The sequence below is a fragment of the Hordeum vulgare genome, chromosome 4H (assembly GCF_904849725.1).
Source record: "Hordeum vulgare subsp. vulgare chromosome 4H, MorexV3_pseudomolecules_assembly, whole genome shotgun sequence".
In the NCBI taxonomy this organism is placed as follows: Eukaryota; Viridiplantae; Streptophyta; class Magnoliopsida; order Poales; family Poaceae; genus Hordeum; species Hordeum vulgare.
In genome coordinates, this window is record NC_058521.1 from 57,465,490 (window position 1) to 57,480,690 (window position 15,201).

Genomic DNA, 15,201 nt, shown 5'->3' on the forward strand with positions numbered 1-15,201 from the left:
ATTTGAATCATAAGACTCAGCATAACACCATTCATCAAAACATAACACCATAATTCAAAGCATAACAACATAATTTAAATCATAAGACTCAACATAACATCATAGTTCATAGTTTAACAAACGTAGTTCGACAAACAACATAGTTCAAAAGAAAACATAGTAGTTCAACAGACAACATCATAACACTCACTTCCTCCCTCTCTTTGCAGCCATCTTGCCCTTAGTAACGTAGCCCTCTGGAGTGTTCTGCCAGCCAGGACGTCTGATGTTCCTTGAGCTAGCTCGACGTGTTGCTTCCGTCGGCTGAGTGGGTTGACTTGACTGCGGAGCATCTTCCATCTGCGAAGCCCCAAACTCAATGTAGTCCTGATCCGCGGCCTCGTTGTCGGACTCATCTTCTTCTTCAATCTCCTCTTCATGTGCTCGGCTAGAAGAAACATGTGCTCCACTCGAAGACGGACGAGCGGAAGAGGCCCGTGGCTGGCTGGCAGACGGACGAGCGGAAGACTGCACATCCATCGTGTATTGCGCACGTGCCCTCACATCGGTGGACGAAACACCGTGGCAAGAAAGTAAAGCCGCTAGTGTGCGGCACCGATTGGCGACCTTCTGCGCAAGGAAAAGATAATGACATGTTAATATGCTAACAAAGGTATGACAAAACAAAGGTTAACAAGGCATCAAACCTGCAGAGTAGTTCTAACAAGTCCGTCCGTTTGTGGACATGGGGCACGGGCAAGGACCACGTTACTCTCGTTGATACATCTCTATAGCTCCGTGCCCTGGATAAAACACATGTGACATACCATCCACGAATAAACGACACTTGTTTATATTTTAAAGGAGGGACGTACCACTTGGTCATGGAGAGGACCATAGTCAAGATGCGCTCCAACTGTCTCCCTAATTGAATTGTTGAATGCAGCATCAGCAGCCTCACTCGGCAGTAAGTCCAAGCAATCGGAACGAGTCCAGGCAGCCTTATGGATAACTCTGTACTCTGTACGCATCCACTCCAAATGCCTTAAGTATGCCGCCTCGTCAGTGTCTGGTGTTTCATCATTTTCAACTCGATGTTGTCTCTGAGCATTCCACATGTCCACCCAAGTAATGTGGTGCTCCTCCCAATTGATGACAGTCTTATTGCTTTGCCGGTTTGTCCTACAAAGCATTAGAATACTACATTAGTTTCATTTTTTCATGTTAGACATTGATCAACAGGAGAAACACGTGATACAAAAGACTCACCTATGTAGCTTCACACTTGTCTCGACGTAATCCGGCGGGGTGCGTTTTTGTACCCCGAACTGCTTTGAAACACGATGAGGAAGATGCCACTCCACCGCATAAAAGCATATCATCGGGCACCGCACACGCCAAAGATGCTGGTCACGAAGGCACATGTTGCTCAGAGGATACTGCCTAAGTACCGTGTACGGCCTCCAATTAACCTACATAACAACAAGTCACTCAACCATCCATGAAAAAAATCAGCAAATTTGATAAAGCATTTACCTGTTCGTAAGTTAGCATGTCAAGCTCGCTTATGTATGCCTTATACCGCCCCATAGTTGCGATACTCGTCCATTGGACATTAGCCCATGTGTGTGCGATAGTGGGGTATCGCTCCTCGTCCCCGTCAAACGGGTACTTCCAGGGTTCTTCCGGAGCAAGGCTGAAGTTCCGGCCAACAAGGATATGCTCCCACATCCAAACCTGTAGGGCCCAGACGAAACCTCCAAGACAGGACGTCGGCTTACTCCTCATGCATGCTCCATCCAACTACAAATTTAATAAAATGAAAATGCATCATATCCCATTGAATAAAATGAAAATGCATGATATTAAGCCATACCTGACGGTACAAGAAGGCTAGTGCCGCCGAACCCCAACTCCACTTCACATCCCAGTCACAAAGCGGATCCAAGAACATCCATGAGGCTGTGTCCCCAGTGCCATCCGGAAACACCACTTGGGTCAAAAGATTCCAGAGATAAGCTCTCGCGAACCTCTCCACAACAAGCGGACTAGCATCCCTTGGGCATCTGTGAAAATGTCTCTGTATCCAAGAGAACAACACACCGGATGTCCTAGGATCCTTCCTAGTTTCATGTGTCCATGGCTCGGGTTCAACACCAACCAATGCTGCAACCCGTTGTCGCCACCCGGCGGCCCTAACCTTCCCTGTAAGAGCCCTTCCCTCGATAGGAAGCCCGGAGATCATAGCAATATCCTCCAAGGTTATGCTCATCTCACCAAGAGGAAGGTGAAAAGAGTGCGTCTCCGGCCTCCATCGATCCGTAAGTGCTGTTAGGGCAGTGGCGTTCAACCATGGTGGTGTGCCTTTAAAGTTGAGCACAAATTGAAGAAGATCCATTCTTCTAAAATATGGCTCGTAACGAGGGTCATATACAAGAGTTTCATTGGGGTTGTGCCCCCTCAAACGAAGTAGTGGAGGAACCTAAACAAACAAAGGCATAATTTGTTAATGGGCTCAACTTGTGAAAATATACAAATCATGGAGTATATAAAAATAATCATCAATAAAATCATTATTACCTCTCCTCTTTCAACTAGCACCGCACGATGCTTCTGCTCATAGTAGTCATCAAGACCCGGATATTGGTCGGGACAAAACATCCTACATAATATGAAGAAAATTATTACCGGCCTATTGGAATAATATGAACTAAACCTAGGCATAAACCTTATGCGGATAATATGAACAAAATCTAGGTTATACATATAGCCACCAAAAATTACACATAGAGACACCATAAACTACACCTATTAACAATCACAAAATAAATTTTACTTCAAAACATACGTACACCTAGTGCAAAAGAAATCTACACAAATAAAAAATCATTGCAAAAACTAATTGGAGGGATTGGAGGAGCTTACCGGCCTCTTCTATTTGCCCCAAAGAACAAACAAAACAGTTGGGGGAGGAGGGAGATCGAAGGGGGGGGGATCTGGAGGAGGGAGAGCTTTTTTGTGCAAGAGGAGGAAGAAAGAAGTGGAGGTGGAGGAAGGGGCCGCGGGCCAGTTACTTATGAGCCCTGCGACGCCAGTGAGCTTGGCGTTTCTGCTTTGGTCTGCAACGCCAGCCCCCTTGGCATTGCAGCTTTGGTCTGCAACGTCCAGTAGACTGGCGTTGCACATGAGGCCTGCAACGTCCAGTAGACTGGCGTTTCTGCTAAGTCCTGCAACGCCACGGTCTCTGGCGTTTCCAAAAGGGTCAAAACATGAAATACTTTCAAACCCAGTTCGTTTTGTGATGAACTTACGCCTTAAGGATCAAAACAGTGAAAAAATCCAAAAAATGGTGCGAACCGAGTATGCAAACGCTGAAGTGGACTATTTTTAACGAAGCATCCACAAGAGTCTATTTGTTGCTAAGATGCTTTGGACATAATCTAGGAACAGCAACAACCGGACTCTCCAAATTGATCAGGCAGACACAGGACCACTAACTGGACAGGAGAAATAAGAGAAAAAATGATCCAATCAAATCCCTCAAAGCCACCTTAAATATCCGGGCTACAACCCTCACATTGTCCTACATTGTCATTGTATATGAGATGCGTATGAAAAGTGTCCGCTCAATGGTCCTGTGTCTATCATATAGAATTTGACCCATCACAAAGCATTTCTTTCCTTTTTTTCTATGAGTCGCATGAATGTGATCGAATGTATAGAAAAAAAGCGAGGGGCATGGCTTTGTGGATGAACAAATAGGAAGTCAAAGCATCTACAACCGGGGTCCCTCAAATCCTCCTCAAATGCCCGGGACGGCCGTCCGGTCACTGTCCGGTCATAAAAAATCGATCCAGACAGGCCTCTCAAACCGAACCCAAACGTCCGAGCTGACCGGCACCCTCCGTTTCCAGCCCAAATATGGGACGGATATGCGGAAGCCCGGGCGTGCCCGCTTGGCCCGCATCTATCCCACATATATTCATCCCCATCCGCTCGTGGGACCAAACCCTAGCCACTTCACTCCACTTTCCTTCACTCCCATCCGCCACCCAATCTCACACCAGACATGGATGGCAGCGGATCCGAGTCCATCGGGTTTTTCACTGTTTTGACCCGAGGGGGGTAACTTAATCACGGAACGAACTCGTTTGAAAACAATTTCACGTTTTGACCCTTTTTTTGAAACGACATAAACCGTGGCGTTGCAGCTTTATAGAGAAACGCCACTCTATTGTGGCGTTGCAGCCCTTCTGTGAAATGCGTGTGTAATGTGGCGTTTCTGGCCTGAGGTGAAACGCCAGGTACCATGGCGTTTCTTGGCTTTATATTCTGCCACCCCGACCCCCTCGCCCACCAACCACAATTTCTCCTGTTCTCTTGTTCTTCCTTTGACGAAAAAGCTCTCCCTTGTCCTCAAGATCCCCCCTTCGATCTCCCTCCTCCCTCAACCTTTTAGTCAAATCAAAGAGGCCGGTAAGCTCCTCCAATCCCTCCAATTAGTTTTTGCAATGACTTTGTATTTGTGTAGCTTTTTTTTGCACTAGGTGTTCCATTTATGTTGCATTGTATTGGTTGGTTTATTATTATTGATAAGATTTAGTGTTAGGGTTAGGGTTATGCCTAATTTGGTTGGACAAGGGTTAGGGTTAGTGTTAGGTTTTGTGTTATGCCTAATTTGGATGGACAAGGGTTAGGGTTAGGGTTTGTGTTAATTCCTAATTTGGATGGACAATGGTTAGGGTAATGTTTTGTTAGTTGTTTTGTTATACTTAGAATTGGTAATTTTGTCCCCTTTTTTAGATTGACAAGATTGTGAATATTCATTATGTTGACAAAGAGGCATTCATGAATGTTGATATTGTTGACAAATATGAGGAAGTGTTGACATTTCTTGATAGTCCTACTTATGAAGAGGTTCTGGTAGAAACTCGGATAAGATTGAAGTGGGTTGATCCAAGTGACCAAGTAGAATTATTAGGAAGATATGATGTTGGGTCGGCACACAAGTGTCGAATGAAGACAATGCCTATCAAGTCCAATTTGCATTGGGTTGCATACAAGGAGGCTGTTGCATCCTCGATAGACAAGTCACTCGAAGTGTTTGCTAGTACGGTGGTCAATGCTCCTCTTCATGTTGACTTGAACCAACCCTTAGTAGATGATTTGAGCCCGTATAATGGTGTGGCACCTATTGTTGAGCATAAAGTAGAAGTGCAAGTCAATGAGTATCCCCAATATGAGTTTGGAGGTAGTGCACCGATCAAAGATGATGGTCATGACTCCAATGAAGAGTATGAGAGGCCACACAACATTGTTGGTGACGTAGAGGCTCAAGTAAGGCATGATGACATGGATCCTGACATTGTTTATCATCGTGCTTGTGTGGATGAGTCGGATGATGAAGGCCCGGTGAATGAGTTGGATGAGGATGGCTTCACTGAGAAAGAAGCGGAGTGGCATACAAAAATCACCGGTAGGAATCACAAAGTTCCCTTATTTTGTGATGTTAGCCTTGCAGATAAGGCTTTAGTCCACGGTGGCATGAGCAAGACAATTGAGGCTAGAATGTTCCCAAGTAGCACACCCAACGCGATTTGTATGTCTTACCTAAAGAAAGGTTTGATGTTTGAGGACATTCTAGAATTGAAGATGTGGCTGTGTGAGTATGCCGTCAAACACTACATGCCTTTCAGAGTTGTGCACTCGGACTGCCACAAGCGATACACCGTGAAATGTGAGGTATAAAAATGCAAATGGAAAGTCAATTCAAGACTCATGAAAGATGGTTTGTGGAAGATAAGTAGTTGCATTACAACTCACCAATGCACACCGCCGACAGATGAAGCACCAGAGACACACCGTCAGTTAACCTCGAAATTCATCGGTTATAAATACCAGAAACATATAGCTGAGGATCCAACCATTAAAGTGAAGTTGCTGATGAGTTGGGTTTTCGAGAGATTTGGATATAAGGTCAAGTACGGTAAGGCATGGAAGGCCAAACAGGTCGCTTTTAGAATGTTGTACGGTGGATGGGAAGAGGCGTACAACATGCTACCCCGGTTGCTGGGCACGATGGCCTATAGAAACCCCGGAATGTACCACTATGTCCAAGATATTGAAGGAGTGTTCTGTCGTGCCTTTTGGACGTTTGGCCCATGCATTGCAGCTTTTGAGCATTGTCGACCGGTTTTGTCTATAGATCGAACATTCCTGACTGGCAAATACAAGGGCACACTAATGATATCAATGGCACATGATGCTAATGACCAGGTGTTGCCTGTGGCATTTTCTTTGGTGTCACTGGAGAACCAAGACAACTGGGAATGGTTCATGAGACTTGTGAGAAGCACGGTGATTCCTCCCAATAGGGAGGTATGCATCATATCCGATCGGCACAAAGGCATATTGAAGGCCGTGGATGTTCACATTCCAGGGCATGCGAGGCTTCACCATCGATGGTGCATGAGGCACTTCGTTGCAAACTTTTACAGGGCTTGTAAGAACAAAGATCTGGCGAAGGATCTTAACTCTGCATGTGTGGCCTTCTCCGTTGAGTCGTTCAATAGCTGAATATACCTTTTACAAGCTCAATGAGTATTTTCTGAAGCACTCCGAAGAAATTGACAAGTTGATTGGTGAGAGTGAGAAGCTTCCCAATGAGATCTATCCGAAGAAGGTTTCCGAGTGGCTAGAGTTTCAAAAAGAGAAGTCAGCCATGCAACGAGCCACTTGTTTCGATAACGCTGAGATGAAATAACAAGTGGTTGAGCCAGGCGGTACAACGAGAGATGGGCAATCATATGGTGGTCGCTCATTTATGGTTTCCCTTCGGACGCGGAATTGCACTTGTGAGCGGCCTTGTAAGTACCACTGGACATGCTCGCACATGATGACATCATGTCGCATGAGGAATTTTCCCTTCTCTGATGGTGTAGTTGTGAGGTTGCATGAATTCAACTTGCAAACTCATCAGTTAACATGGGCGTCGAGATTCCACCCTTTTCTTGACCCATCACAGTGGCCAGAGTATCACAACCCTAATATTAGGCCGGATCCAGAGATGATGGTTCAACCGAAGGGTAGAAGGAGAACAAAACGATACAGGAATGATATGGATGACCTGATGAGCACCAGAGAGTTTGGTAGTGGACATTTCATGGAGCCACGTGATAGGAACCAATGCGGTGATTGCAATGAAATGACACATAATAAGAGGACTTTCAAAAGAAACAATGCATCTACTAGTGATGTGGGGGGCAGTGGTGGTTCAAGTGCTGGCGGTGGTAGACGTGGTGGTTCAAGTGGTGGCCTTTCTATGGGCCAAGGATCCGGCGGTGGTAGACGTGGTGGTTCAAGTGGTGGCCTTGCTATGGGCCGAGGATCCAGCGGTGGTAGACGTGGTGGTTCAAGTGGTGGCCTTGCTATGGGACGAGGATCCGGCGGTGGTAGACGTGGTGGCCTTCCCGTGGGCCGAGGATCCGGCGGTGGTGGTAGACGTGGTGGTTCAAGTACTCGTGGAGGTTTTATGGGTAGAGGTTCGGGTGGTGGTAGAGGAATGTTCGGTTACCTACGAGGACCATTTCCGTAAGTTTACTACATTTCATTATTATTGTCATGTTGTACATTTTTTGTTGTCACATATTTGACTTATCTATCATGTTGTTTTTCATGCTCCTTTGTATGTTATTGTACTAACTCTGAGCCTTGATGTTTTTATGTAGGTATGGCGGCGTCTCAACCCAACAAGAAGAAAATGGAGTGGGGGATGGAGAAGGATGCAACCAGTGAGGAGCAGCGGTTGATGGAGAGGGCTGCAAAGAAGTTGAGAGAGCAGGACGCAGCCGAAGCAAAGAAGATGGAGAGGGATCACCAGTACGAGGAGAATGAAGCAAAGAGGAAGGAGGACCTCAAAATGTTCCTTGAGCAGCGTGCTTATGAGAAAAAGATGAAGGAGCATCACAAGAAAGGTGATGGAGCAACATCACAAATAATGGGCAGCTAAATTTAAGATTGCTATATGGCAGAGGGTGCAAAAAAGAGAGAGCGGGAGAATGAACTCTTCATGGAGAGGGTGGTGGAAGAGGTTTCAAAAATGCGCAAAAGGGAAGACGAAGAGGAAGAAGAGAGGAAGAAGAAAAAGGGGAAGGGGGCTTGCTCGACACAATAGAGCCGGAGGCTTCTATTCTCATGCACGCTTTTATGTTTGAACCCTATGTGTTGAACCTTGTTCGTTTGCGCGCGATCTGACTATGAAATCCACTATTATGTACTTTAAGAACCTATTATGCATCTTTGGACGTATGTGTGAACTTTAATGGGAACACTTTGTGATGTTTGTACTTTATATGGGTTATGTGATGTGTGTATTCTTTGTTCTTAGTTGCATATGTGATATTTGTACCAGAATCTGCTAAATGTGGTATGTATGTTGTCTGTGTGAACCTGCTAAATGTGGTATGAATATGGGCAAAATCATGTTTGTGAAACGCCAGCCCTACTGGCGTTTCAGCCTGTCCCTGCAACGCCAGCCTTAATGGCGTTCCCTTAGACCAGTACCACGATTTCGAGGTCTTCGGCAGCGTTGGCATCCTGCATAGAAACGCCAGCTATTAGGGCGTTGCAGCCTCTACAAGAAACGCCAGCCCTACTGGCGTTCCCTTAGACCAGTACCACGATTTCAATGTCTTCGGCAGCGTTGGCATCCTGCAGAGAAACGCCAGCCATTAGGGCGTTGCAGCCTCTACAAGAAACACCAGCCCTACTGGCGTTCCCTTAGACCAGTACCACTATTTTGATGTCTTCGGCAGCGTTGGCATCCTGTATAGAAACGCCAGCCATTAGGGCGTTGCAGCCTCTACAGGAAACGCCAGCCCTTAGGGCGTTGCAGCCATGACAAGTTGATACTTCCAACTTCAAAACCCAAGTTAGAATGACATGACAAGTTGATACTTCAAACTTCATAACCCAAGTTAGCATGACAAGACAAGTTGATACTTCAAACTTCATAACCCAAGTTAGCATGACAAGACAAGTTGATACTTCAAACTTCATAACCCAAGTTCTTACTTCAAACTTCAAAGTACTTAAAATTCCATAAGCCAAGTTGATACTTCAAACTACATAAAACTACATAACCGAAGTTCTTACTTCAAACTTCAAAGTACATAAAACTCCATAAGACAAGTTCAATACTAGCATGACATGACACTAATAGTTCATACTTAATTTCCTTCCTCTCTTTGCAGCCATCTTGCCCTTAGTGACGTAGCCCTCTGGAGTATTCTACCAGCCAGGACGTCGGACGTTCCTTGAGCTAGCTCGACGTGTTTCTTCCGTCGCCTGAGTGGGTTGACTTGGTTGTGGAGCATCTTCCATCTGCGAAGCCCCAAACTCGATGAAGTCCGGATCCGCGGCCTCATTGTCTGACTCCTCTTCTTCTTCAAACTCCTCAACATGTGCTCGGCTAGAAGAAGCACGTGCTCGACTCGAAGACGGACGGGCGGAAGAGGCCCGTGGACGGCTGGCAGACGGACGAGCGGAAGACTGCACATCCATCATGTACTGCGCACATGCCCTCACATCGGTGGACGAAACACCATGGCAAGAAAGTAAAGCCGCTAGTGTGCGACACCGATTGGCGACCTTCTACGCAAGGAAAAGATAATGACATGTTAATATGCTAACAAAGCTACGACAACTAAAACAAAGGTTAACAAGGCATCTAACGTGCAGAGTAGTTCTAACAAACCCGTCCGTTTATGAAGATGGGGCACGACCAAGGGCCACGTTACTATCGTTGATACATCTCCATAGCTCCGTGCCCTGGATAAAACATATGTGACATACCACCCACGAATAAATGACACTTGTTCATATTTTAAAGAATAAACGTACCACTCGGTCATGAAGAGGGCCATAGTCAAGATGCGCTCCAACTATCTCCCTAATAGAATTGTTGAATGGAACATCAACAGCCTCACTCGGAAGTAAGTCCAAGCAATCGGAACGAGTCCAGGCTGCCTTATGGATAACTCTGTACTCTGTACGCATCCACTCCAAATTCCTTAAATATGCCGCCTCGTCAGTGTCGGGTGTTTGATCATTTTCAACTCGAGCATGTCTCTGAGCATTCCACATGTCCACCCAAATCATGTGGTGCTCCTCCCAATTGATGACACTCTTATTGGTTTGCCGGTTTGTCCTACAAAACAATAGTTCAATACTACATCAGTTCCATTTCTTCGTGTTAGACATTGATCAACAGGATAAACACGTGATACAAAATACTCACTTATGTAGCTGCACACTTGTCTCGACGTAATCCGGCGGGGTGCGTTGTTGTACCCCGAACTGCTTTGAAACACGATGAGGAAGATGCCACTCCATCGCAAAGAAGCATATCATGGGGCACCGCACATGCCAAAGATGATGGTCACGAAGGCACATGTTGCTCAGAGGGAACTGCCTACGTACCGTGTACGGCCTCAGGGAACTGCCTAGGTTACGACCAAGAGGCATACGCTCCCACATCCAAACGTGTAGGGCCCAAAAAAACCTCCAAGAGTGGACGTCGGCTTGCTCCTCATACATGCTCCATCCAACTACAAATTTAATAAAATGAAGATGCAACATATACCCATCTAATATAAGGAAAATGCATCATATATGCATTGAATAAAACGAAAATGCATGATATTAAACCGTACCTGACGGTACAAGAAGGCTAGTGCCGCCGAACCCCAACTCCACTTAACATCCCAGTCACGAAGAGGATCCAAAAACATCCACGAGGCTGTGTCCCCCGTGCCATTCGGAAACACCACTTGGGTCAAAATATTCCAGAGGTAAGCCCTGGCGAACCTCTCCACAACAACCGGACTAGCATCCCTTGGGCACTTGCGAAAATGTCTCTGTATCCAAGAGAACAACACACCGGATGGCCTAGGATCATTCCTGGCTTCATTAGTCCATGGCTCGGGTTCAACACCAACCAATGCTGCAACACGTTGTCGCCATTCATCGGACCTAACCTTCCCTGTAAGAGCCCTGCCCTCGATAGGAAGCCCGGTGATCATACCAATATCCTCCAGAGTTATTGTCATCTCATCAAGAGGAAGGTGAAAAGAGTGCGTCTCCGGCCTCCAACGGTCCGTAAGGGCGGTAAGGGCCGTGGCGTTCAACCATGGTGGTGTGCCTTTAAAGTTGAGCACAAACTGAAGAAGATCCATTCTTCTAAAATAAGGCTCGTACCGAGGGTCATATAACAGAGATTCATTCGGGTTGTGCCCCCTCAAACGAAGTACTGGAGGAACCTAAACCAACAAACGCATAATTTGTCACAATATGAAAATCATGGAATATAGAACAATAATCATCAAGACCATCATAATTACCTCTCCTCTTTCAAGTAGCACCGCACGATGCTTCTGCTCGTATAACTCATCAAGTCCCGGATATTTATACGGCTGAAACATCCTACATAATATGAACAAAATTCTTTTAGGCATTAAACTAGTGTGAACTAAATCTAGGCATTAAACTAGTGTGCCAAAAAAGCTACGCATTCACCTACTACCACTAATATGAACTAAATCTAGGCATTCAACTAGTGCCACTAATATGAACTAAATCTAGGCATTCACCTAGTGCCACTAATATGAACTAAACCTAGGCATTCATCTAGCGCCAATAATATGAAGTACAACTAGTTTATACCTACAACCACCATAAACTACACCTAGAACCACCATAAACTACACCTATTAACCATCACAAAATAGATTTTACTTCAAAACATACGTTACACCTAGTGCAAAAAAAAATCTACACAAATACAAAGTCATTGCAAAAACTAATTGGAGGGATTGGAGGAGCTTACCGGCCTCTTCGATTTGCCCCAAAGAACCAACAAAACGGTTGAGGGAGATCGAAGGGGGATCTGGAGGCCGAGAGTCACTTTTTTCGTCAAAGAAACGAACCAGAGAAGAGGAGAAAGGGGGTTGGTGGCCGACGGGGTCGGGCTGGCAAATTATAAAGCCAAGAAACGCCAGGGTGCCTCGCGTTTCACCTCAGGCCCGCAACGCCACACTGACTGGCGTTTCCCACGGCCAGAAACACCACAGTAGACACGCGTTTTGTGCATGGCCAGAAATGCCACAATAGAGTGGCGTTCCTATGTAGATCTACAATGCCACGGTCTATGGCATTTCAAAAGGATCAAAACGTGAAATTGTTATCGAACGAGTTTGTTCCGTGATTAAGTTACCTCCCCCGAGACAAAACAGTGAAAAAACCTTTCGGTGCAAGTCTACCAGGAAGTAAAAAATGGTGCGAACCGAGTATGCAAACACCGAAGTGGACTCTTTTTAACGAAGCATCCACAAGAGTCTATTTGTTTCTAGGATTCTTTGGACATAATCTAGGAACAACAACAACTGGACTCTCCAAATTGATCAGGCAGACATAGGACCACTATCTGGACAGGAGATATAAGAGAAAAATGGATCCAATCAAATCCCTCAAAGCCACCTTAAATATCCGGGCTACAACCCTCACATTGTCCTACATTGTCATCGTATATGAGATGTGTATGAAAAGTGTCCGCTCAATGGTCCTGTGTCTATCATATAGGATTTGACCCATCACAAATCATTTCTTTCCTTTTTTTTTTCTATCAGTCGCATGAATGTGATCGAATGTATAGAAAAAAAGTGAGGGGCATGGCTTTGTGGATGAACAAATAGAAAGTCAAAGCATCTACAACCGGGATCCCTCAAATCCTCCTCAAATGTCCGGGAAGGCCGTCCGATCACTGTCCGGTCATAAAAAATCGATCCAGACAGGCCTCTCAAACCGACCTCAAACGTCCGAGCTGACCAGCATCCTCCATTTCCAGCCCAAATATGGGATAGATATGCGGAAGCCCGGGCGTGCCCGCTTGGCCCGCATCTATCCCACATATATTCATTCCCATCCGCTCGTGGGACCAAACCATAGCCACTTCACTCCACTTTTCTTCACTCCCATCCGCCACCCAATCTCACACCAGGCATGGATGGCAGCGGATCCGAGTCCTTCACCTCCAGATCCGTTGACCACGAGCTCGTCCCACGCGGCCCCGGGGAGGAGATGGTCGTCCGGCTTGCGCTCCGCCGCTTTCGGGAGGAGGTCGCACGACGACATCACTCGAACTCGCAACGTCGGGAATCCATTGCTTCCGCATAACCTGTGCCTGGATACGGCGTTGCTGCCTCACCGAAGGCGGTGTGGTTCGTCTGGTGTCCGAACGCCGTGGCAGAAGCGCAACCCCTTCGTTGGCGCGTCGAGAAAGAAGCATGGCCGACCTTGAACGATGTCATGGCGCGGCGTTCCCGTCGGGAGAGGCAGCGGTCACGGGATGTGGCGGAGGCCCTCATGGTGGCAAATGTTGGAGAGGCGGAATCACACTCTTTGGCGTCCCGTAGGGTGCAGCAGTGCGCTCGACGCAACTGCGTCGTGGTGGACGTCGGATCCTCCCTGGAAGGATCCGTCATCGAACTCACGTCGAGTGGCACCTTTTGGGTTACGGGCACCGACGAGGAAGAGTAGGCCATGGAAGACGGCGGGAGCTCGACTCCCGTGAGCCGGCTAGTGTCTCATGTCCTACTCTACCTCGTCGGCGATCGGACCAACACTATGAGGGGCACAACGAGCCGCCGGACATGGACACAGCAGAGCCGGTCGAGTTCCGCTTAGTATTAGGTTTACGTTGCATGTAATAGTATGTATTTGAGGTATTCGGATGTAGACTGCATTATTTGAGGCGTGACCGGTCAGTGTCCGTGGACGTTTGAGGGGCCGGATTTGAGGGATTCGGTTGTAGATACTCACAAAACGGGCATGTTCGAATACTGACCAGACGCATTCGCGGACATTTAAGGGGTCAAATTTGCCCAGTCCGGATGTAGATGCCCTAAAAGCATCTACAACCGGCATCCTCAAATCCTTTTCAAACATCCATAGACGCGTCCGGTAAGTAACCGAACAATAGAGAGATGAGAAAAAGTGACCCAACTGGATCCCTTATATCATCTCTATACGTTCGGATTGTCCGTAAACCCTCATACTTAGGACAAATATAGGAAGAATATGAGGCCTCACATATGCGCCCGGTCAATCCATCATGTAGGATGCGACCCATCCGAGACAACCTTTTTTTCTTTCTTTTTCTTCTTTCTCTTCATCTCTATCAATCATGTACAATTGACCAAACACATGGGGGAGAAAATAAAAAATATGATTGCAGGAATGGATAAATAAGAAATTAAAACGAATATATATTGTCACTAATTAGACGCGTTCGCAAACGTTTAATGAGTCATACTTGATTTGTCCGGCTATAGATACTCCGAGACAACACTAGAAACCCGAAAGAAGCACACTGATCTTGGAACCAGGGTTATAGAGCAAAAATCCCAGAATGATTCTAGGTTCCGGTATAACTACTTTCTACAACTACCGAAAAACATATACTCCCTCCGTCCCAAAATAACTGTCTCAACTTTGTACTAGCTCTAGTATAAATTTGTACTAAGCTTGAGACAGTTATTTTGGGATGGAGGGAGTATTTGCTAGTTTTGAGAAACTACAATAAAATTGTGTATATAGGTGTTGGTTAAAACTTACCCATCTATGTGTTTGTAAAATAATATGATCAATTGTGACCTGCAGGAAAATGAGAACACTAAAATTTATGTTAAAACTGCAAATGTATTAACCCTCAAAAAAAAAAAAAACTGCAAATGTATCACTATCTTTCTCATTCATCGAGGTTACTCGGTCTTAGTATTATTTTACCTAAATTTCCATGCACAAGTTTCTAGTCAATACCTTTGGGTGTGTGTCTTCCATAATTTTTCTAACTTATACTCCCTTCGTTTCAAAATTCTTGTCTTAGGTTTGTCTACAAATGAATATATCAAAATACTAAAACGCGACTAGATACATTTATATCTAGACAAATTTAAGATAATTTTTTTGGGACGGATGAAGTATATATATACCTTTTTCTGCTAAGCTTTAGTAATTGGGTTCCAGCGTAGTTCCAAAAATCCTCTCCGGGTTATAGGAGCAAGATTTTAGAACAATTCATTCCTTCAAATCTGTGTAGCCGAAACAAGTGCAACATGGGCCTGAAAAAGTATCAACTGAACAGAATGTGTCTGACAAACAAAATGA